The sequence below is a fragment of the Amia ocellicauda genome, chromosome 4 (genome assembly GCF_036373705.1).
Source record: "Amia ocellicauda isolate fAmiCal2 chromosome 4, fAmiCal2.hap1, whole genome shotgun sequence".
Classification (NCBI taxonomy): Eukaryota; Metazoa; Chordata; class Actinopteri; order Amiiformes; family Amiidae; genus Amia; species Amia ocellicauda.
This window is the reverse complement of record NC_089853.1, coordinates 21,507,679-21,530,345: the sequence shown is the minus strand read 5'-3', so window position 1 is coordinate 21,530,345 and position 22,667 is coordinate 21,507,679. Positions and strand designations below refer to the sequence as shown.

General features: G+C 36.8%; 1 long non-coding RNA gene across 1 annotated transcript in view; it reads right to left on the bottom strand.

Moving 5' to 3' along the window:
• Nucleotides 1-22,667, bottom strand: part of LOC136747976 (uncharacterized) — a 74,211-nt gene that overhangs the window by 30,541 nt on the left and 21,003 nt on the right. The window contains exon 2 of the long non-coding RNA XR_010816554.1: nt 5,014-5,164. This is a non-coding gene — a long non-coding RNA (uncharacterized LOC136747976). The remainder of the gene's footprint in view (nt 1-5,013; nt 5,165-22,667) is intronic.

The window sequence follows — 22,667 nt, the reverse complement described above, 5'->3', positions numbered from 1 at the left end:
CTTGCAGCCAGCTTTGGGGACTACAGCATGAGGTCTGCCTCAGTCATTTTTAAAATCAATATTGCTCTCTGAGCCCACAATAATTTAAAGAACATAATTCAGAAATCTACCTTTCAGCATGCATCCTCCATCAAAGGTGCATTTTTGTCTGGAGTCAGCACAATGGCTGCATGACCCAGGGATGCACATCTTAGCTTTCTGGTAAGGTACACAGTAGACAAAAAGCTAACATACAAAACAAACCCCCATGAGCTCAAAAGTAGTCATTGTCTACAGCAAGGAAGGATTTTTTTCACTCCCCCCCTTGAAAAAGCCTTTGTTTTTCTTTCTCTGTCTCACAAAGAAGCTTGAAGCAGAAAAAAAAAAACAAGACCAAATGAATTATTCCCAATTTCTACAGGGGAGAATTCACGCACATATATATCATCTTAATTGTGCAACTTGATTGTATAATTGTATATTACCTGATAATTATGATTTATTTTAGTGGTTTTACCTATTAAATTCTCATAACTTATGGGTGCCTTCTCTCTTCATTCAGCAATGATAGTCCTTTTAATCCAACTTTTTTAAATATCTTAACAAATAAATCAGCCTATGCATTTTTAAATTAGTTTAATTTGATAATTTTGTTCAAATATACTGAATTTGTGGAAACCAGCTGCTTGCACCTTCATGAACTGAGACAGAGAGACAGACAGATAGATAGACAAATAAATAGATAGACAGCATCTGCTCCTCTATGAACCAAAGAATGTAAAATAAAAACACTGATGTTTTCATGCTTTTGTCTGATCTGAATATTAAACACTTATTTTCTTTTTCTTTGAAAGTCACTCATTTGCTCTTCAGGATCGATTTTATGAACATGAAGCCACCTGCTAAATATCCAGGATACCAACTCTTTGGCCTAGTGGTCAGTAGCAATGACATGGTGACATTTGTCCAGTTTGAGATGACCATTTGGTCAGTACCCCACCCAGCAGGCTGCAGGCACTGTCCACTCTATTGTTCTGTTGGCTTCCGCTGACCACAGGCAATTCCTTCTGCCCCGCTCTCTGGGGACAGCAGCTCCTCAGTGGGGGGAGGGCTAAACTGTGACATTCTCTGTCGGCCAATCTTGTGACCATTTCTTGTATTTGTTAAGGTTTCAAAAGGAAAAATTACTCTAAAATGAAATAAAAAGGAAGATGCAATTGTTATTATTTTTCCAAGCAATTGCAACTTATATTAGTAGATGATAAAGAAATGGCATAGGTGATGTATTGTAGATGTTTTCTTTGTGTATGTACACATATATATATATATATATATATATATATATATATATTGCATTATAGACTTTTCTAGTGTTACTGCTCGTGGAAACAAGCAAAGTGTTTCAGTAAAATATGATTTATAATCATATAAACAGAAGTATGACAGCTCATTTTGTTTGAATATAACATTTTAGATTTCACACACACACACTTATATACATATAGACATATTTATATATTGTTTTCTTCTTTTTTTTTCATCCCATAATTTTCAATACCTCCAACCCCTCCACATAAAAAAGAATCCAAAACACCAGGGCAACATTATGACTGAATTTGAAAAATAATTTGTAATAATTTTCATAATCGATGGACTAGTTCTTACAGTGTATCATTATGAATTTGATCTTACACCTTTCACTCTAAATGCATTCACAATACTGTGCATGACTAACTGTAGCTACTATTTGATTAGTCATGAAGCGTGCAAGTAAGCCACATTGTGGTGTGATGCTAAAGAAAATCTCAGTACTGCAATTTCCTCAACTGCTACTATTGTGGACATCAAGATCTTTGCCTGCGCTTGTGGAGAGCTCCCTCTAGGCCTTGATACTTAACACAGCAGGAGGAAAATGGTAGCAGATCAATAACCTTGGTCTTTAAAAGAAGTACTTTCACACAAACACACACACAAACACAAATATGACAATAGAAATGGTATATTTCTCAATGTGTGCAATTTGAGCATGGATCGAGATACAGGCAGAAATCTATTGCAACTATATTCAATTTGAAATAAGCATGTTATTGGTTCATTGTTGTTTTTTAAACAGTGTGCCAAAAAGAAGGCGGGGGGGGGGGGGCAGAATACAAATTAGACTCATGGTTTCCCCCGGAGACGAGGCCTACTGGGCCTAAAGGTCTTTGAGGCCTGTGCTGCCCAGTCCCACAGTGAATTAGTTATTCTGTGCAATACAGTTGTAAAAATCTCTGCTTTAGCCAGGTGGTGAGGGCCATGTTTTGAAAAGCTCCCTTGTGTGTAGACTGTCTAATAAGTGTGGATGTAGCCTGAGGCACTTAGCTGGGTCCTGTTACATCTAGGCCCTGGGACAATTCAGAGGCCTAGCAAACTCAGCATTTTTAACAGAAAAGGTAGACAGACATTTGAAATGTAAAGCCTCTGGCCAATGGAGGTAATTCATTAGGGTTAGAGGAGAAAGAGCTTTGGGAGACAAAAATAACATAAAGATATATTTTCTAACTGATGCCGTACATTAGAAAAATCTGTAATCCTTGAGCCGCATACAAATAATGCTTAAAGGCTTCAGGTGTCAAAATATGCCCCTTTGAAATGTGCAGCCTCTGGCATGTTCATTAGTATAAGCACAGGAAGCCTCCGAGATACCAAAATATGTTTTCCACTAAGTCCAAAAAAGCAATTCTTTATTGTCTTTCATTAGCAAGTCGAATCAACACAATAGACTGGGAAGTTTCATTAAATGTTTTCTTGTTTGACTGTACAGTTTGAGTAAGCATGCTTTCTGATTTTTTTGGTATGATACTGTATGTACTGAGATAAAGATAGATAATGGTGAATGGCATGTGGAAAAAGAAAGATCATAGCCAGTCAGCACTATAGATCACAGGGTCACTTCCTGCAACACTTTTAGTACTTTCAGGAAGAGCAAGTTTTGATACCCAGGCGCATGTTTGCATTTATAAATTGTGCAAAATCGCGAAGCAAAGGTATTTGATACGTTTATATGACCCTGTTTAAATGTTTTGAAACCCAGACTTAAACATGAAGCCTGCCTTCTGATTTGTTCCTTATTACATAGCCATACATATTCAGCTGAAAACACTGCCCAACAGCACCACCTCTTGTTGCTGTGAGGTGGCATTACCTGTTTCAGTCAGTTTATTCCGGTGCAGGGCAAAGAGTAGCTGTCTTAACCCTCTGTGGAACTGGGCTTGTTTGTTATGAATTTACACCTCTATCCAATGTGGCCTGCCTTCTCTTTAAGGTGGCATGGTGGGACTTTGGCTCAAGTCACTGAGCAGATGACGGACACAAAAGAAAAAGATTGTACTTTCACAGATAAATCATAAGGATAAAGAAACTCTGAGACCATGTGCACATCTTCTCAAAATGTGATGCCAAAATAGCTCAAGGCACAAAATAAGACTGTATAAAATCACAGTATAAAATCAGCAGTCAATAGCAAATTAAAGCTTAACAGAAAAACATGGTGAAACTTAACAAAAGCAATTTCTTCTCCACACTTATAGCACCAGTAACACAATAGTTATAAAAGCAGCATTAGAGTAATAACATTAAAAACAATCACTCCTGATAGAAATGTATTCTGGACCTATAAATATCAGCTGTTCTTACTGTTCTTGGGACTCTGTTGTCTGTTATATAAAATCAACAACAAGCAACAACTCAGCATCTTTTGACATTAAGTTACATTTTGTAAGGAAAAAGGTGGAAAATCCATGAAAAAAATAAAATTAATTCCTGCATGGCAATTTTCCAAAGGGTATCTTGAATACATTTAGTTGGGTAAGCCCCGGGAACTGCAGAGCACGAAAGAAAAAAATCCTTGCACCATTGAAGGAATACCCACTGTGTTTGTTGTATTAACCCTACCGAGCTTTCTCACATGTAACCTCACTAACAAACAATGAAGCTCAGAGGAGCCATCGATACAGCCCCTCGCATGTGCCAAAGGGAACCGAAAGATGTGAAAAATTCCGCCTGTAGTATTAAACGTTCATGTTCTGTGTATTTAAACTTAAGCCCCCGAGGACATGTTAAGCTTAATAGGATAATCTCTCTCTTTTTGCGGTCCATTTCACGGACATACTGTACAGCCCTATTGTTACATTTATCAGACAAGGCTGCAAACTGGGCTACAGAAAAATGGCCATCTTTTTATACACTGCGCCTTTTAAATATTCCTGCCACAATTGTAGGGATTTGTTAAGACTAGGTGTGTACATGTTTTAATCGGCTAATAATCCTTTGCATATAAAACACACGGTAGTGTTGGTCTTTGGCAACTGTCAGCTAACAATCTCCCTGAAAGGCTTGTAAAAGAACATACTTTACATCTGCTTGTCTTTCAACCGTGGGGTCAACAAACGTACATCTGTAGAAGGAGGGCAAAGTGAACATCAAATAAAACAAGATGACGGTAATTTTTAGATTTGTTTCTGCTTCGGTCTTGTTGGAATTGGTCACTACTGTATAAAAGCTGCTCACACCTACATAGCACATGAAGGGCAAAACATCAACATGCTAATATATACATTACGAGTAATTAAGAAACAAACCTAATAAAGGTTTAAATGCTGCATAAAGTTAAAAGAACCATTGAGAAGAAACTGAATAAGACCCTCCAGGATGGATGTACTATAGAACTTATTGTAAAAATATAAATACAAAAATACATATGTGCCAAAAATGATAATGCTAAGCTACTTTCTAAACATACTAAATGGAATATTCTTCTTTGCTTCATGCTTTGAAACTGCTTACTTGGAAGAGGTTGCTTGGTTTCCAGCTCTTTAAAAGGGAATGGCAGTGATTTTAAATGTTTTACCCCCCCCCCCTCACCACAGCTGACCCCCACCCCATACAAATATCACTTAAAAAAAAAATGCAGCGAGGTAATCTTGCATTTAACACTTCAGAAATTAGAGGCCCACACAGGGCAAGAGGGGATAACCAAGTCTGCAAATATCATACCTTGATGTGGGTTCTCCCGTTCGACTTCTTTGTTCTTCTGCCGCTTTGTTAATAATACCCCGTGGAAAACAATATTCATGAAGCTGAGCTCCGGCCAGATAACAGGAGGTCGCGACCCTGTGTGTGTGTTCATCAGCCAATGGATACCAATCTGGAAAATAAGAAGACACTCATCAATATGCAGTGCAAGGCATCCACACAACGTCAAATTAGAGCTCAAAAACGCTCCTGCCGTTGCAAGGGTTTCCAACCATAATCAAAAATCAATAATCAGCAAGGTATTATGATAACAAGTTGGTGAGCCACAAGATATGGCTTACGATGGAGAAACATTTCTTGAGGATAAGTTAACTTCCACTGCACAAGTGCTGGTCATGAAGACTCAATTACCCCTCGATTACCAAGATATTGAGGGCAAGACATGACTCTACGACAACCCGCAACTTTGACGATAAAGCTTTGATTTTGAGCTCCAAATTAAATGACCTTAAATAATATTATTGGTTACTAACAGACAGAATGTCAATGAAAACACACACATCAGTCTGTAGTTCTTAATCCAGTCATCCGACAAATGATGTTTCTCTTTTCATATTTGCACTATTTGAATCTGGATTTGGGTTGTGGATAGGTTTAACTTGGAGTCTTAAAAATACATTTAGGTTATTTTTCACTTATATTTTGACTACATTTTGTGAGGAATTTCAGAAAAGGGCTTCCTTAAGGTTGGGCTAAGGTAAGGGTTACATCTCCCAGTTTCATATTTACAGTTGAGGTTTTGCTTTAAGTCAAGGCTAAAAATAGGGTAGGTATCTTACACCAGCTCAATCCTCTTACAGAGACTGTATGATACATATTCACTTGTCATTCTATGCAATAGTCATTTCTATTTGGGCTTGGTTATTGCTGTGTGCAATTGAAAAAGTGAGTAACAGAAAATGACAAGTTCATTTGCAGTATACTGTATGACAAACTGTCATATCTGTAGGTGCCAGTAGTGTCAAGTTATTGCTTTTTGTCACAGCTAAGAATAAAGATTTGTAACAGCACTTTCTCGCTAAAGCTACTTAATTATCTGTGTATTAAATGCCAAATTAATCTGTCAAATAAAAACTGACTGTAAAACTGACATTATAAAAAATAGGCCTACTTTTGAAAATGCTAATACATATTATATACATATATATAAATACAGTATACATAAATATATATATACAGTTAGGTCCATAAATATTTGGACAGTGACACAACTGTCATCATTTTGGCTCTGTACGCCACCACAATAGATTTGAAAGGAAACAATGTTGCTTCCCAAGGATAACATAAAGGTAGAGGCTGTACACTTATTTCTCTTGTCTCTCAAAAGAAAAGAAAAGTGTTCCTCTCATTTTGTCTGTAAGGCCAGTGTTTGACTTAACCCATCTCCTAACATACATTATTTACAGGCTGTTTGTTGCTGTCAGCCACTCATCAGAGAGCTCGAGGTGTCAGTGCCACACTGTACTTTTTTATTTTTTTCAAAATGAAAGGATCAGGGCTTTTACTGGGATGATGTATACTTTCATTTCTGCTCTTACTCCAGGGTCGCCACTCGTCTGTTTTGTTCAGTCATTAGATGCACATTATTTACATTAGACTATAGGGCACTGATGACATGAGACGGGACATCAGGTAAAGAGTATCCTGGGTGTAAGTGCTGTACTGTGTATTGAATTGTTGCTTTTTGCACCTTGAGTTCTCTGTCTTATTGTGTATCTGAGCAAGGAACCATCCGTGCCACGGTGTCTAGAGTTGAGGATCTGAGGACCATGAGGGGATCTGTTAAAAAAAAAAAAATCACTGCAAAATAAATAACATGTACAAATTCCTGCTGCTAGGTATTATTGGAGAAGGGATTGGGGTGAGGGGTGAGGGTAGAAAAAAAAACATCTTTCATAATATGTGTCTTGTACAGGATAGCTTGGATCCTTAATCAAGTGTTCATTAAAGCGAAAATTGATTTGATTCAAACCAATTCTATAGTCGCTCCATAAAATAACTGACATAACTGGCCTCTATCCCATTACTGTTTCTTTCTGTACTGAAGCTGTCTTTAGTTCCTGCTCACCAGTGCTTTCTTTCTTTTTAAGAATGTACCAGATAAGTTGATTGGCCACACCTAATGTTTTTGCTATCTCTCTGATTGGTTTGTTTTGATTTCTAAGGCAAAACTGAAGGCAAAACTCCACAAGAACAAGCAGGAACTAAAGACAGCTGCAGTGCAGGCCTGGCAGAGCATCACCAGGGAAGAAACCCAGCATCTGGTGATGACTATGGGTTCTAGACTTCAGGCAGTCATTGACTTCAAAGGATTTGCAACCAAGTATTGAAACTCACAATTTAATTCATGATCATGTTAGTTTGTCCAAATACTTTTGAGCCCCTAAAATTGGGGGGACCACATATACAAATAGGTGTAATTCCTACACCGTTCACCAAATTTGGATTTAACTAACTGCAAATTAAAGATGAAAGTCTACACTTAAAGCACATCTTGATTGTTTCCTTCAAAATCCATTGTGGTGGCGTACAGACCCAAAAATATCACAATTGTGTCACTGTCCAAATATTTATGGACCTAGCTGTATATATACACACACCAGATTTAATTTGCTCCTATAAAAGATATGCAGATTATTAATGGGTCACACTTTACAGCCATTATGTCATAAGATAAAACTTCCTGAACTACAATTCCACCAGAGTTGGCACCCGTAGTGAGAAGGTAGCCTGAGCTGAATTGGATAATTGATAACCAGCATAACCTTGCCACAGGTGTTCATGCCCACCTGTCTTGCTAAACTAGGGATGTATTGGATTTGTATCGAGTGCCTGGGCTCCAGGAGAGAGACCACCAATACTGCCATTGATTTTGTCAGAAGTGTTTGTCCTTTTTGTTTGTCTCATTACATCTGTCTCTATTCTTCTAAAGGTGGCTCCCATGCTAAAAACTGTCCAATGTAATTTGTTTTATAAAAGAACATTTAGCTTTTTTTTTTTTTAAAAAAAAGAAGAAGAAATCCTTCCAGACATCTTTCTGATAATCTGGTCAGTCCACTCTGGCACAGTCTGACACCATATAATTTGGCCAGGAAACAAATTGAAATTATTACAGTAAGTAGTGAGGCTTAGATTCGTGCCGTGCCAGTTGTGAACCAAAGCCAGTTTGACTGAAATGATTTCATTTAAAAGTTGTATTTATTTTTAAAAGAAATTTAAAGGATCAAGCGCACTGAAGGACACATAAAAGAAACAGTAATGGGATAGAGGCCAGTTATGTCAGTTATTTTATGGAGCGACTATAGAATTGGTTTGAATCAAATCAATTTTCGCTTTAATGAACACTTGATTAAGGATCCAAGCTATCCTGTACAAGACACATATTATGAAAGATGTTTTTTTTTCTACCCCCACCCCTCACCCCAATCCCTTCTCCAATAATACCTAGCAGCAGGAATTTGTACATGTTATTTATTTTGCAGTGATTTTTTTTTTTTTAACAGATCCCCTCATGGTCCTCAGATCCTCAACTCTTTCAAACCAGCACAGCGTCAAAAACCAAGGAAGCACATGGCTTCAGGCTCTATCCCCCCACATCCTTAGAGGACAAAATGAAATTATCCACATCGTATGACCCCGGGTGAGACACCGTGGCACGGATGGTTCCTTGCTCAGATACACAATAAGACAGAGAACTCAAGGTGCAAAAAGCAACAATTCAATACACAGTACAGCACTTACACCCAGGATACTCTTTACCTGATGTCCCGTCTCATGTCATCAGTGCCCTATAGTCTAATGTAAATAATGTGCATCTAATGACTGAACAAAACAGACGAGTGGCGACCCTGGAGTAAGAGCAGAAATGAAAGTATACATCATCCCAGTAAAAGCCCTGATCCTTTCATTTTGAAAAAAATAAAAAAGTACAGTGTGGCACTGACACCTCGAGCTCTCTGATGAGTGGCTGACAGCAACAAACAGCCTGTAAATAATGTATGTTAGGAGATGGGTTAAGTCAAACACTGGCCTTACAGACAAAATGAGAGGAACACTTTTCTTTTCTTTTGAGAGACAAGAGAAATAAGTGTACAGCCTCTACCTTTATGTTATCCTTGGGAAGCAACATTAATTTCATCACAGGACACGGTCAGGCCCCTATTTCTAAAATTTATTAGAGTGCAGTTAAAATCATAGAAGAATTCTTTTACTTTTTTCATAAGCAATTCTATGGGCTATAAACTGCAGACAGGGTCTGTCCTATCTCTTTAATTGAAAAGCCTTTGTCTCCAGGTTTTATTTTTCATTTACAGGCTCACAGTCTGTAATCAACTGCCAACACTCAATATTAAGGAATTGAATGTTTTATCTTTTTTTTCTCAAAACTTGAATTCTGCAGAGAATTATTTTATTATCATCTCTTTAACATTTCTCCTTAAGCATTATATTAATATTAGAATAGCAGGACCCTGCTTGATGTTTTCAGCATCTGCAAAGGATCCTTCAAACAGTTAAAACATTGTGTTTATTATTACTTTTATGGTAAAATCAATAATCAATGCCATGGACTGTAATCTGTGTTAGAAATGGGTTGGTCAGCTTTTGTAAATGAAGTCACCTTTCATTGAACACAATGCATTGAAGTAACAGTGGCTTGAAACCTTACACCACCTAACTGCTCTCCTTTCAACACTTCACTGAGGTAAAGTGTCAGGGATTAGCAGTTTAGACCCCTGCTAATTCTGCCTAGCATGGATTACATTTTATCTCAGTTAAGGGTTTTACCTGAGTCTCATCATCTGATATTGCTGGTCTGATTTTATATTCAGGCAGCTATCCGGGAGGTAAATCACCCTGAAGTCTTTTAAAGGAATCCATAATAACGGGTTTGGCTTCTTGGGGATGATTTGAGATTGAAAACCAAGGACATGGAAATGGAAGGATTAATTTTTGTGTGTTCTGTATTTTGACACAGCAATTACATGAATGGAACTATAACAGGGTTTTGTTATTTGCTTGGGACTAAAAATTCAACAGGTCTCTTGCAAAAGTCACATGGAAAATGAATGCAGTAGCCGTCAGTAATGAAGTATAATGTAATGAAGGTAATTGAAGTTTGAAGTTACGCTGGAACTCTACTGCACTTGTGAGCAGTCAAAACTTAATATTAGGCTATTCTTCTCATGGCAAAAATATGTAATGTATCTGTAATATGTCTGTCGGTTCGTCCGGAGGTTTTTACAAACAGAGTGACATAGTTTTTTGTTTGTTTTGTTTTTCATTTTTTAACAGAAATGTACAATGTTTGAATACTAAACCACACTTCAAATGTCCTCATATCCTCTCTAAATTAAAACATGTGATGTGTATAATGCCTAGTATTCAAATAAAAGTTGTTGGATAACCAATTTCAAAACCGTCATAAAAAGACCCTCAATTGACACTCAGCAGGCATTGGACCAGATTAAATGTAAAAAGTATTTATTTTGAAAATATACACTTAGAACACTAATCATGGTTGGGTATGGCATCTGGGGCTTTCAGGCGGGGCTTAGGAAACACTGAGGCAGGGTATGGTGCAGTGCGTGAGGTTCACAACCAAAAGAAGATTGCTGTCATTCAACACTCCTAAAGGATCTTGACAGAGCTTGTACAGTCGAACAGAATGGTCAAATGTGGCCAGATATGGTGTGCACACTTGTTAGAGACCTATCCCAACAGACTCACAATAATAAAAATAATAAAAAAACGCACAATAAAAACTCCCCCCCCCTCGTGGAGTATGGTGTGTAGATAAGTGGAAAAAAATAAAATAATTTAAAAGCATGAAACTCTGAGGCACTGACAGAACCAAATGTGTAAAAATTCAAGGGCGTGTACACTTACTATAGGCACTGTAAGTACACTACTGGTCAAAAGTTTTAGAACACCTAAATGTTTTAAGTTTTTATTGAAATGTACTCTGAATTTAAAGCATAGAACAAATAAACAATTGGAGATCAAAATGTAACCAAATCCATGTGCTTCTCTTTAATCCCATGTGTACTCTTCACTGTTGTGTTGTTTGTCAAGGGTTTGGTATCCCATGAAACCAGAGACTCTCAGCTTCCTAACGATGTGAAAATGTTGGTTTGTATACCACCCCCCACAATTATGCCCCACTCCACATTCTGAAATGGGGGGGGTGGGGGATACTTGGTTGGAATAGGAATACAAAATCTCAGAAATTATTGACAATTATGACATATGCTGGAACCAGACAGTCTACTGATCAAAACAAGACCATCCACGTTTTGGTTGAAGAAACACACACCCACAGAGAGCTCAAAATGTCAAGATGGAAAACTCAGTGTACTAATACACAAAGATTTTACATAATTTTATCTGAACTTCTCTGTGTTTGATAGAACACGAAATAATATATATATATATAATATAATCACGTAACTGCCAAATAATGCTTAAGAGGGTGTAGTAACACTGTATATAACTCTGAAATGCACATTATTTATTATTTTTCAGTTTTTGGTAACCTAATCTTTTTTTTTTAACTCCTGGCAGTTTAGCGCTTACCTTTGTACCATTTCAGGTTATTCACTGGACTGTTTAAATTTCAATACAAAATGGAAAAATGGGGGTGTTCTAAAACTTTTGATTGGTAGTGTATGTATTTATTTATATATGTATTAAGGAACTATTTGAAAAGACATCAAGTGGTTAGGATTTTCAAACTCAGAACCTAGCAGAAAATATAGAACTGCCAGGAAAGATAGTAAACTTATTTACATCATATTGTTAGGGGCACTGATTTATCGCAGAGTGAGGCGTTTATAGTTAACAGAACACCGCAAGAAATCACTTGTCTCTTTTATCCGTGCACCTTAAACTTATTCTGTTGAAAGAATGGCAAAGCATCTTAGGTTATGTTGTGTTCTAGTGCTTAGATGAATAATTAATTATGTCACTTTTAACAAGGAATATTTAAAAGCGGAAAAACATTTTCACTGTGTGTGCCGTCATTCATCAAACTGCCGGCTCCTTAATTAAAGTAACTTCAACTCTGTCAATGTGCGACATGAATTTTGATGGCTGGAATGAAGTGCACAATATCAAGCATGTGATTACAATAGGGTTCAAAGCTATTAAGAAGCCATGGCACAGTAACCTTGTGATAACAAAATGCCTAATGACATTAAAACAAATGTGCAAACAGCTTCAAGTTTATGTGTTAAACATTACTGATGCATGAATGGTCCTTCATGCTTTCTGTACTGTGTATGGCATTTAATATAAGAAAAGTATTTTCTGAGTGTATGTGCATGCCAGTTATTAGCAAGCTGAATCATTTTGATAGGATGTTGGGACCCCAGCAACAGAGTCCATCAACAGAGAACATAAATCTAGTAAAGTGTAGACTTATCAGGGATCATCTCAAAAGTCTGTGGTTTTGAGCCATTCTTATACGTTGTGTTCAATACTTATTACACTGCTCCTTAGGTGAAAACAGCATTGAGATTGTTCACGTCACAGCCGAGTAACACACATGTTCAACTTGTGATTAAAGGAAAATTCAGGCGAGATGCTGTAAAGAAGGCCTCTTATTGTACCCTTGATGCCAAAACCATTTGCTTTCACAATCCTGGCACTATTATCTGAAGTCAATGAAATGCTCCCCCCCAAACCCCTTTATTGGATCCTTTTATTGCTTCGTGCCTTTAACCTTTCCCCTTTGGAAACAGCAGCCACAAAAAGGGGCTTCCCCATTAGGCACAACAGCTGCATAGCAGGCAGCGCAGGCTTTGTACGTTGTTGTGTAGAGCTGTTATATACTGTAATTGTGGGCTGATTTCAGGGTTTTTGTGAGTCTCCATTGGATTGCTACCTGCTATCTTTTTGTGTGATGGATAATGTACTCATCTCTTGTTTTTCTTTTTCTTTTAGATACAGTGAACATGAAATAAGGTGCACCGCCTTAACACAAGTCCACTTGTCCTATATGCAGTCACCTCCAAAATTATTGGCACCCTTGATAAGGATGAGGAAGAAAGGCTATATAAAATAAAAATCACAGGTAATGAGCTATATTGTAATTTTCCAACATGTGGAATATGTTGTACTCATGGGGATCAATTTATTAATGGGAATCAATAAAATAAAAAATTGGAAGGGATCTTATAGAACCATATAGAATCTTTCCAGACCCAGATATCTTTCATTTTGTGCTTATGGCCTGCCATCTTCAATTCAAACCATAGGTTTCAATGGGATTGAAGTCTGGAGACTGAGATTTTGTGCTCAATTAACCATTTATTTGTGGATTTTGATGTGTGCTTGGCGTCATTGTCTTCCTGGAAGATTCTCCTGGCATAGGCAACCAAATGTCCCTGTACTTGGCAGAGTTCATGATGCCATTGACCTTAACAAGGTCCCCAGGACCAGTGGAAGCAAACCAACCTCATAACATCAAAGATCCACCACCATATTATATATATAATAATATAACACAAAGTACTAATAAATAGACTATTAATCTGAGTAATAATTACAATCAAATATCTAATATTGTTAATACATATCTGCTGAAACATAGACTTGTTCCCTAAAAGCAGGTTTTGCGAATGTATTAGGTTTTTGAAAAACTTTTTTTCTTTTCCCTGTAGCTTTAGCTTCTGGTATGAAACAAAGCTATTTTTCAGCCTCTTAAGCAATTTCTCAGAGGAGAAAACATCCTTCCTGGCAAATGTTGTACTTTATTTATATTTTTGTCAGCAAACCCCTTTTGTCATTATGTGAGCTGAGGCTTGTGATTGAAATAGTGATTTTCCACCGGCTTCACAAAGGGAAAGAAGGAAGAATGTCCCTTCTGTTACAGGTCATGTTATATATTTAGTAACTATGGGACTGTCCCTACCCATCTGGATTGATAGTGTTTATCAAAGGAAGATCTTCTGGTTTAATTGGATTGTGACTAGAAAGAATGGAGCTCCATTAGTATAAAATGGAGTTGTGCACAGCAATCTATATCTAAAATACACTCGACAATGTGGTTAGAAATGGTTCCCACTGGATCATTTACTTACTCTTTGTGGCCCAGTGTAGGATTTATGACTGTTTTTTATTTCTTTTATTTTACACATTGATGCTGCAGCCATCACACTGGGTATATATGGCACAGGAACTGTACAACATGCATAGACTTGCCTAAATTGCATTAAATGAATACCTGAGATTCATTTCTAATGTAACTTTTAAAAATATACTTACATTGTACATCATTTTTATATGTAGATACATTTCTAGCTTCAACAAGGCCTAGAAAAAAGTGTTGAAGCAATAGCACATTTCATACATTTCATTTCATCCTCTTTACATACAGAAAGTGGAAATAGTTTAGATATACTTTTATATTCTTATTTTACAGCTGCCAAATTGTATGGATGATGAAAAGTTGCTGAAATTCAGGCAAGACTTACAAGAACATATTTATTTTCTCTGGGGTTTTCCCTGCAGGTGTGTATACAGGACATATATACTATGAAAGTCCATCTAAAATGTATCACTAAATCATGTGTAACTTCAATGACCTTACACTACAATACTCTTACATTAACAACCGTATATCCAAGGAAATTTACAAACACCAAAGGTGACCAAAATGACCTCTTCCTCTGATGCAATTTATGAAAGTGGGTTTGGCTTACATGACAGTTTATATATCCTATTTATTTTTCCTGACCTTCCTGAATACAAAATAGCAAATGATCCATCTTCTATGTATGGCTTGTACACCGAGTTTTACAAGGAATGTAGAACACTTTCAGAATTGTGGATAAACATAAAGGGGAGTAAGAAATTTGATTGACAATAACTGGGATGTGGCTAGCAAACTGACCACTTTCAGATTTTGTTTTTCTTTTCTTCATAATAATCTCATAGATAATATATTTTATGTTTTTTTCCCAGCCAATCTTATACTAAAACAAATGTAGTTTCTTAACAGACATACATTTCAATGCTACCTCACCAATATTACCTATTTTTAAAAGAAGCAATTAATCAGTTAAAACATGTATAGAAAGAGACTTGATGAAGAAGATGTTGTTCTTTCATAGATATTTCACTTTTCATACATGCTTAATTACAATAATTTATTCAGGGTTTATGCAATCATTTGGGGAAGAAATAACAAAATGTGTAGGCAGTTTGTGTTTTTATCAGCTAACAAATAGCAATGTTATTACAAGTTCAGAATTCAGTATGAGATATTGTTCAATTGTACACCCTGTATAGAATTTATATCTGCAATTCTCTGCACTATGGAATCAAGCTGTCAGACATCAATATAAAACTGAAACCAAAAATGACGTGGAATAATTAACTGCAATGTTTTTCTTCTTTTTTTACTTCTTTTTTCTTTTTTTTAAACTATCATCTTGATGTCTGACTTGAACCTGAACAAGAAGTAGTAAAGACAAATGAAATACAAATAGTTGGCATTCTGGGCCACAAAACCATCTTCTGGCAATGCTGCAGGCGAAGATCCTTTATGTCTAAAATTCTCTAAATCTTTTATCAGTTTTGGACATTGCACACAGTTAACCTGAAAGGGTGTTTCAAGGGACTAAGACACAACCCTCTGAATGAACAATGTATTGCACTCAGACTTGCCACGTTTGTACAGACTTCAGCATAAATTAATAGTCCACTTACTGACAACTAATGACTGTAGTGGAAATAATATAAATAATCACACAAAAATGAACACAAACTTGGTACACAGTGTTCAAATATAAAAATGTCTGCAAGTACTGTGGGATACATGAACTCTCCCTTCCAGTCATTAGGATCAGGGTAAGGTGTTGCCAGCTGTACCCAAATTGTGGTACAGCAATCAAACAGCTTTGCTATTCATCCCAGAAAATGGGCCGTGAAGTGCCCAAGATTTATACAATCAGAGTGTCATTGTACAAAAGAATATTACAAACATAATCAAATAAATACAAATAAAAAGACTACTGCTATTATTTATTGAAATCATATTTCAAATTAGAGCTTATTTAAGAAACAAACACACATAAAATACTAGCAGTACTACATGTATTACTGAATGTAACCCCCACCACCACCCCTCCACCATAAATGCCAGGAATAATACATCAATTACAATCATTCTACCGCTATTACTCCAACTATTAATAATAATAAAAGTGTAGGTCTACAATCAAATGTTCACCACCTTTGCCATTGCGTACAAACACTGCTGTTTTGGTGGCGATGAGATAGTTGAACAGCCATCAGGACAATGTTTACAGCTCCCGTGAGTAAATTTGGGCTTTCCCTGTGGGGACTCTTTAAAACCATCTTAAAGGGCATAACAGCAGTCGTCAATCACATACTTTCTGATTATGCAATCATTTTTAGAGTGCATCTTTGAACTCAGGGCTCTTCACAAAGTTCTTTACATGCTGAATGGTTTCTCTTAAGAATGAACTATAATTTAATGTATACAGGGGTGAATAAAGGGAGAGGAAGAGAGGGAAAAACAGCCCGTGACCTTCTAAATTGAGTGAGGAACTTTAGCATACTGTGCTCATGCCAAGTTGCATTTCAAAATGTAAAGAGCTCTTTGTTGTGTCATCTTTTATCTACCAATGTTGATCAAATTAGACAGAATTTGTGCAAAACTGATGGTGAGAAACAGGTTAAAGAGGCCTGGTTTGGAAGCAGACCCAGCCTGATTTCACAAGGAAATCAATTCCTGAGGTAAGCTGACATTTTAATCTAAAGGTCCTACATATTTGTTTTCTGGACTTTGGAGATGATCCCTAATGTAAAGTACACAGCAGGACCCTAAGGATGACGGCCATGAAGGATTTTTTCTTCAGATTTTCTTTCCTCCCCTCCCCCTCTCACTTCCCTTGCTGAAACAATCATCAATTACCCCTTATCCACCTGCGCTATCTCATCTAAGTTCATTTTCAAGATGAAGTTTCCTCGTTGGATGGTGACTGTCCAATCCTGTTTCTGTCCATCAGGGAGCTCTTTGGAGATGTCCCCAGATTGACAGTCAGTGAGCAAATCAATAATAATTATCAAATTGCAGCCAGTGTTGCCGCAAACTCTCTGAACAAATGTTCATGTCTAGCACTGGCCAATTTAAATATGCAGCCATGCAGTGGACTGTGTCAAACACAAGACAGATTAACACGTTCATTTAATGCATTTTTTATTGCAGTCTTTTTTCATGTGGAATAAATGTTTCCCATTATATCATATTTAATTTAAATACATATACAGCTCCAGTCCAATGTGCAGTGTTCACATATCAAACTACAGCTCTATACATATATATCATTTTCATTATACTTTTAATTAATCAAAGGAGGCATCTAAAGCAAATTACAACAACAAAGCTTAGTATTGCCGCAATTGTAAAGTGTGCACAAAATGTAATAAATAAAATAAAAACAATTCAGAACATTAAAGTCTGTTTCCATCTCTTGATATGTTTTACGTTTTGTTAAATAATTCTTAACATTACAGTCATTGTGATTAATGTTCATGTCTAATTCAACAGATTGAAATATATTACTGCAGCTGAAGCAGAATGTGATCCACTGGGAATATGACAACTATTTGTTGACAAAACAGAATACATTCTCACAGATACCAATAAGATACGACGTGCAACAGACCACAAAGCTTACAGCATAGGCAGCTTTTCCCTCAATCTACTGTAGCAAATCTTTAATCTGCAAATGTATAACCAGCTATGAGATGTATGATATTGGAGATTTGCCTTTAGGGTATTTATGGATCCCAGACATTGCTTTGTCTCGTCTCCTACTCGCATCCAAACACTATCCCAAACACTGTTCTACCTTTTTTACAACAGTGCTGGAGGTGCAATCCTGGTCAAACCATAAACAAGGTTTAATTAACAAAATGATCTGTAAAGTTGACTGACATATCTGTCACTCTGACACTTTATAAAGACATAACAAAGGGCAAAGGTCAGATGAAAGGTAGGCAGAATTATTGTGGGGGGGGGGCAATCAAAATGAACATGAAGATTGGCAGGAGTGTGAGTATTTACAAGGGGAAAGAGGACACTGAGGAAGTCATCAAGGCACACAGATATAGGTCAGAGCGCACTGGCCTTCAACTGAGGAAACAAGATACATGTACATTTACTCCAAATGCCTGTACAGTAATCTGCCTCTTACTTAATAGCATAGGTGTAGGTTTTTTAGGGGAATGGGGGCCCGGCTCCATAAGTGCAGTGGATCCGTGCCCCCCAATATTTATAGCATCCCCCCGGGTCAGCAAACTCCGCTCATTAAGCCCCCCACCCGCTCGACAACTGTAACAACTGCAATCTATGTCCTCTCCAATCCTGAAACCAAACCTATGCCCCCGCTGAAGAGAATACTGTATGAATAACAGTATTATTATAAAATCCAACGGCCCATATGGCTTCAACACAGAACAAGGGTTACAGTGAAGATAAAGCAATCAGAGTTCAGCTATTTTTCAGCAATTGGAGTGTTAGCTGTGTAACACTATGTAGGCTTATAATTAGGGTCCAGTAAAGGAAAACACTTGAAATTAAACTGATGAAAACCACAAGCTAATGCTTCTTTACTGCCAACTAGAAAGACGTGTCCAGTTGTTGGTAAACAACATGTCCTTATAAAGAACACATTAAGCTGTTATAGTGCTTATCCATGACTTGCGCTGGGCTTTGATTACCTTCCATTTCCTGGCATTTTCTTCCCACGCCCTGTAATGCATTCTACACCACCTTGATTTATCTTCCTTAACAGAATACCATATGAATAGCAGTATTCATTACACAATCCAGCAGCCATAGAGAAAGAAATAATAAATGCAGTTGTGTCTCAGAATCAGAAACCTCCTGTCTGTTGTGTTTTTGGCCATGTAATTAGTAAGCCAACTAAATCATGTCAGAGTTGTTTTGCTGAGTTCTTGGGGGGGCCCAGCTATGCCACCGAGTCATGGTGATGATATCAGCAGACAGAAATCAATACAAGTGATGACAAGTCATTGGAAGAGACTTTCCTCTGAGATCATTGATGAGAGCCCTAATGTTACGCTGTTCCCGGAGAGTGACTTGCTTGCTGAAACTGCACAGCGAATAGATATTAATTAAAACTGACAAAATGAGAGGAAAAAAAGAAAGATAATTACAAGGGAGACCTGGAGACCTCTATCAGGTTTTTACTGTAGGTTTTTATAACTAAATGGTTCAGAAAATGTGTGGGAGTAAAATTGAGCAGGTTTAGTTTGATGAGGAATATAATGTATTAGGGCTGACATTTATAAGACCACTTTCAAATCTCTTTTGAAGTCAGAGAACAATTTGGCTACACTTTCGTACTCCATATAAACTCCAACCAATTCCTCAATTTTTAATTTATTTTAATGCACATACTTTTAAATTCACTTTTCGGTACATGCACTGCCTACTGTTAGATTTGCAGCTTTAAACATATACACTTGTGTTCAGAAAATGGGAAGAAAACTTGGCTCTGGACCAACAGCCTTTGATGATCCCTCGGATAGTTCACAAATAGGTTGCAGATGCTGAAATTTGTGATGTGTGGACCATGTCATTACAAAGCATATAGCCTGCAGAGTGACATTAAAAATATCCCTCAGAGGATCATCAGTCAGTGTGTAAAATGTATACGTTATCAATAGGATGTACATGATCAATAAAGCCACATCCAGTTTTACATATCTAATACAGTTTTGAAAAACAACAATTATATGGCTATTATTGCTGGTAACTGACTGGATGCATGCTTCACGTATAACTGAGAGATTCATAGGCATTTAAAAGGCAATTTATAGATAACTTCTTGGTTTGTGTAGGCCAATATATCAAGCATAATCAAGTGTCCAGGTGTTACAAGCTTAAAAGAAAAGCATATTAGACATTCTTATGTATCTTTCATATCCATCAGTCTAGCCACACTTTTACCAAAGGAAGATGCACTTACGTTCTGATAAAAACAACAACTTTCATTTGGAAGCTGACTTTAATGACTGTTTTTTGATGTGCTACATTTCAATTAATGTGATTTAATGCAATTCAGCACAATCTACCAAGTCTAAATGTCACATGCACACAAGTGTACTCCACATTGCTTCATTAAGCTGATAGCCCTCAAAAGTCTTCCTGTGTTCCCTGATAAGTTTGCTATTCGTCTCCAAACACTTCCTCTTGTTCAGCATGTTGTCTGAGAATGCTTTCCCTCTTCCCCTTTTGACCTTGTGTGTCCTTTGCGTGGGGACCTTAACTTGCTGCCTCCCTCCCCCAGAAGGCTATATAAGATGTAGGAAAACGGCAGTGTTTCCCATGCATTAGGCCTTCTGACATTGCATTGTATTGGGTCAATTATTGCGCCACAATTCAATTTAGCCTTTAGCTCTTCTCCAGCTTAGTTTGACATTGTTTACTTCATGGCGCAAAGAGCCATTCTTTGGAGATAACAGTGTAGACAGTGTTCCTTAAGTAACCCAGACATTCTGACACATTTAGGAATTAAAAAAAGGTCTAAGGAAAGTATGTAAAACACATTTGTCAGTAATTACATACCAACCACAAACAGCCTGTGACATAAAAACTAGCCCTTTGTTAAGTTGTTAAAAACAAACAAACAAACAGAAATAATGTATTTGAACAGTAGCCAGTCTAATATTTCTATCCTATTCAGAAGTGCCACACAATACTAAAATATCTGGATATTTAATGAGCCAAAACAAGGCCTTAGTTAAACAAAGTACTGTTAGGTGTGGGACGTCTGAAACGGTGGCAAAGTAATTCATTAAGCCAGCGAGCTGTCAATATGCAGTTCATCTCAACTATCACAATATCGCTAATGGAATTACACACTGTCAGATCGCCATGATTTTGTCCTGCATTAACACAATGGAACATGTACATATATTTTCCCAACAGTACGCTCCCATTGCTTCTGTCTATAAATAACAGAATTTAGAGGTTTGTAGGGTAAAGGGGCATGCATCCCCACACAAGCATCTCATCACACATTCTCTCAGATTGCATTGTGAAAGTGAGCTTTTCAAAAACTACATATTAACATTAGCGGTTGGTCTGACTGAAAAATAATATATTTTTAAAAATGTAAATAAAGAGAATATATTTTTTGTGGACAAGACATATTTGATGATAGTAGCAAAATGTAATGCAGCAGACCATGATCCATGTGGAATAGATACCTCAATTCTTTGGATGGTAACAAAGGTTATTCACTGTAACAACTTAAATCAGTATTGAATTCAATATACTTATAATTGATTTTCATAAAGGTGAGTCTATAATTACATTCACACTGTTTATTAATGTATTAATATTATACCAGTACAAGTATAAAAATTGTATTACAACAAAAAAATTGTGTTAGTTTGATTACTGCACAATGTAGTTAGAATATGAATACATATAATTGTAAAAAACATCCATAAGAAAATTACTATTTTTTAATGTTCTTTTTAAATTAAAAAAACACTTCTCACTTCTGGCTTCTGACATTGTTATTCTTGGCCAACCACTGAAATGCAACAAGAAATAAACTAATCAAATTTGTTCTTTGAAATATTATATATAGTATAGCAGATACATGCTATTTCATAAGGTTCTTTTAGATTTCTTCTCTCTTTGTCCCACGACAAAGTTAATTTGGTAACAATCTTACTACATGACCGTGGCCTAACCTCATATTGAGCCTGCACATATGAAGAAGATTTCATTGTCGATTGCGCATTGCAGTTGCACAGGTCTACCACACACTCAAACAAAGACACCCTGAGCACTAATAAGCAGCAGGAAGACATTTTAATTTCATTTCATTAGTCCTGCGAAGACTAGAAGATTGTTTTCCTCTGAGCATTCAATGCTTAAGTATACATCCCAGTGGAACAGATGGAAATAAAAATATAATGTTATTTATACATCTGTGTGGCACACAGTAAAACTGAGAGTGGCCTAATACACACACTACCTCTAACGCATGATTCTATGTATATACACAAACCATTTATTTATTCCAACTAATAATTGTCAATTTTGCTTTAGGTCTCACAGAATTAAGAACTGATTGCAGAATAATGATCATGTCTCTCTTGCTCCGTTATTTCTGTTTTGTATCTGTTTTGCTATTGACATTTAGCCATTCTCTGGAAAGAAGATTGGGCTTGTCGTCTTTCAATGGTTCTGACCTTTGACCCCTGCAGGATAGATATTCAAAACTCTCCTCAGTTGGAGTGACTGAAAGCTATTTCCTTCTGATGATTGACTGGAGCCTAAGTGAATACCCTTGTATTCATACTACTGATCCTCCTGAACGAGAATCCATCTCAGAGCGGTCTTACAATTTGCACTAATTTGTTCCTGCAATTCACAGACATCTTTGGCAAAAATATTTGAATTGTGTAGTAGAGGAAGGATGAATGATTATCTTCCTCCCCTGCCCCCTCAACCTTGACCAAGAGCATGGGACGTAGGCTTTGTTTTTGACCTTGATCATCGAAGTACCCTGATGTGTTTACATTTCAATTAAAAGATG